Consider the following 3395-nt stretch of genomic DNA (forward strand, 5'->3'; position numbering starts at 1 on the left):
GAAATAAAAATCTGAAAAACCCATACTAGGAAGTGCGTCTCCTAAATTTGAGATTGAGCTTGCGGAAAACTATAAAATAAGCTTGACTAAACTAAAATCTGACCCTATTCTCTAGGCGGGACCCCTGATTTCAAGAAAATTAAAGATTGATAACTTAAGAAAACTAAAAATTGACCTTTTTTTAAATCCAGACTTCCCTTTTTTTAAACTTATTATCCTAGGAGAAAATTCATCAAACTAGATTTTTTTTATGGTATCTTAGGCGAAAGATTCATCAGACTAAGATTTTGATCCTAGGAGAAAATTCATCAGATTAGGTCCTCTTTTTTTTTTTTAATCTAAGGAGAAAGATTCATCAGACTAAGATTTTGATCCTAGGAGAAAATTCACCAGACTAGGTCTCTTTTTTTTTTCTTTTTTTGTTTTTTTTGGTATCTTAAGAGAAAGATTCATCAGACTAAGATTTCTATCCTAGGAGAAAATTCATCAAACTAGGTCTTTTTTCTTTTTTCCTTTTTTTTGGTATCTTAGGAAAAAGATTCATCAGACTAAGATTTCTATCTTAGGAGAAAATTCATCAGACTAGATTTAGGAGAAAGATTCATCAGACTAAGATTTTGATCCTAGGAGAAAGTTCATCAGACTAGGTCTTCTATTTTAGGAGAAAGATTCATCAGACTAAGATTTCGATCCTAGGAGAAAGTTCATCAGACTAGGTCTTTTTTTTTGCATCTTAGGAGAAAGATTCATCAGACTAAGATTTCTATCCTAGGAGAAAGATTCATCAGACTAGGTCTTCTATCCTAGGAGAAAGATTCATCAGACTAAGATTTCGATCCTAGGAGAAAATTCATCAGACTAGGTCTTTTTTGTTATCTTAGGAGAAGGATTCATCAGACTAAGATTTCTATCCTAGAAAAAAATGCATCAGACTAGGTTTTCTATCTTAGGAGAAAAATTCATCAGACTAAGATTTTTATTTGGAGAAAATCCATCAGACTAGGACTTTTTATCCTAGGAGGAAAAATGTGAAGAGCAATGGCAATATTTTATGCACACTAGCAAGACAAATAAAGGCAAAGATTTGAGAAACTTCCCTTTGTCGGCTCTTCACTTCTCTTTTTTCTTTTTTTTCTTTTGAACCACTTTCCTTGCACTGCTTTGTTCCTGTTTCAAACAAAGAAAATTTTGTCAGTTTTAAAAGTGGTGGTCGGTTTGTGGCCTTGAGTCTTGGGCAGCTTGGCTTTTGCTCAATCAGCTTGAGTCGGTTTCAAGAGACTTTTTGCTTTACATCAACCCTGATCATTTCACACCCAGTACCATTTGTATTTGTGGCTCAATCAGCCTTATCCCAACTGGAGATCTTTGCTTAGGTGACCTTTTCAATGTCTTGAATGTCTTTCTACTTTTTGAGCAATTTGTCTGTTAGAGAGAATCACCAATTATCTTTTCTTGCGCCCAGTAGGTTGACAAGAGTCTTTTGGGGGCAAACATTTTCACGAACCCTCAAGGCATGTTGATAGTAATGACTAAGTGTGCTGACCAAATTTACTTTGTACAACTGAAAAGCTGGTAGCAGATTTTGAAATCTTTTCTTGCTTGTTTTGACAAGGACTGACTCAGAGTGAAGGACACAATGATGCAAAAAAATAAGTATTAACAAGAAATGCCCCTGTCGGAAGGAAAGAAAGAAGAATTTTTTTTTCTTTTCTTTTTTCTTTTTATTTTGCGGTAGCTAGCCTTAATGATCATGACATGCATTTTGGACTTAACAGTCTGATCTATCAAACTGACCAAATCTTCCCTTTTACCATTCTTATGACTTTGAAGCCGGGCTTGTTCTTGCCAATCCTTTGCATCAACTTCATGACTCACTTTCGACAAGTAGTGCCCCGAGGGATTTTCACCAACAAGCCTCTCTCATTTATTTATCTCTGCTTACTGTCGCCTTACAGTGCCCGTGAGGGTTTTCACTAGTAAGACTCTCATTTTTTTCTTCTTTATTTTTCTTTTTCTTTTGCTTTCTAGTGTAAGCAAATTTACAGTGTTCTATGCGTGTGACAACTGTTGCTCATTGCATGCGTCTCTTGGCATTCTTGAAGGCATATCGGGAGGTCTTTATTTGGAAGATTTTTGGAGAGGGTTGGAAAGAAGGGTCGGCGTGGAGGCTCTAAGTAGACTCAATATGATGGGTTGTACACTTTACAACTCTTGGAATCGACTCTTTCAAAAGTGAAATAAAATTTTTGCCCCAGTTTCTGATATTGGGGATTTTTGTATTTTTTTCTTTCTTTTTTTTCTTCTCTTTCTTTTTTTTTCTTTTTTTTTTTTGAATTCTTATTTGGTTGGACCGAACCGTGTAAGGCTGCCTACGTATCCCTTTTTTAAAGGAATCAGGTCTAACGTAGTTCAAACATCTGACCTAACTTTTTTTTCATCTTTCTTTCTTTTTCTTTTTCTTTGTCTTCTTTTTTTCTTTTTTTTTCTTCTCTTTTTTTTTTTTTTTAAACAAGTTGCCCCAGCTTTTATTTTCTGGGGGCATGGACCTTTGACTGTTCTTTTTTTTTTTTTTTCACTTGAATTTTCTAAGAGTTGCCCCAGTATGTACTCTTGGTGTATGGACTATTTTTTTTGGACTTTTAACTCTAAACTTGATTCCAAAAGAGGGTGGTCAAAGAAAATAACACAGGCTCAAAAAGGGTAACAAAGGGTATAAAGTGTTTGGGTAGCAGAAAAAGGGCCTTCCAGCCTCGAGAATGCCAATCTTGTTAGCCCTTCACAATCACGACATTGATGGACATGCTGCTTTCTGGGTCTCTTTTCAGTGCAAAGTTGTATGAGCAATACTTTCCTCGCAGTGAATGACTCTTGTCAATTTAGGTGACTTTTTCTTGGATTTTATCTTGATGTAGAAGATGCATTTTGCCACTAAACTGATCCATTTCAAGTTGTCTGAAATACACCTTCTTTTGAAAACACTTTTTGTCTTTTAGTGCTAAACAGACTTCAACCCGTTCGATCATCCTTAAGCCCGATCTTCTTAATGATTCAAAAGGTAGAGATCCTTAACTTCCATGAGCCTGACTGCTTTGGTTCCATGAAAACTTGGCTCATATTTATTTTTCAAAAGTTTCATGTCTATATTCATCTTCAAAAGTGTCTCTATCTCACGTTATCCAATTCAAGACTAAATCAGTTTTATAAGGTCTGGCTAAAATTTCCGCATGCATGTCATGTCACTAGAACTAGCGTGAAAAGAACTATGCACAAAATGGACACAAAATGACTGACTGCTTTTTTTTTTAATAGAATAAAGGATAGAAGGGTCCGATAGCACAAAAAGAAGAAGAAAATAAGACAAAATAAACTACCATGACTCCTCCCTGTCTAAAAGA

The 3395-nt window shown here is 35.3% G+C and overlaps 1 long non-coding RNA gene across 1 annotated transcript; it reads left to right on the forward strand.

The window, feature by feature from the left end:
* Positions 1–588: 588 nt before the first annotated feature.
* Positions 589–1222, forward strand: LOC138893407 (uncharacterized). The gene is made up of 2 exons (XR_011408833.1): positions 589–716; positions 937–1222. It is a non-coding gene; the product is annotated as an uncharacterized lncRNA (long non-coding RNA).
* The last annotated feature ends 2173 nt before the right edge of the window (positions 1223–3395 follow it).

This window comes from Nicotiana tomentosiformis, chromosome 6, assembly GCF_000390325.3.
Source record: "Nicotiana tomentosiformis chromosome 6, ASM39032v3, whole genome shotgun sequence".
Classification (NCBI taxonomy): Eukaryota; Viridiplantae; Streptophyta; class Magnoliopsida; order Solanales; family Solanaceae; genus Nicotiana; species Nicotiana tomentosiformis.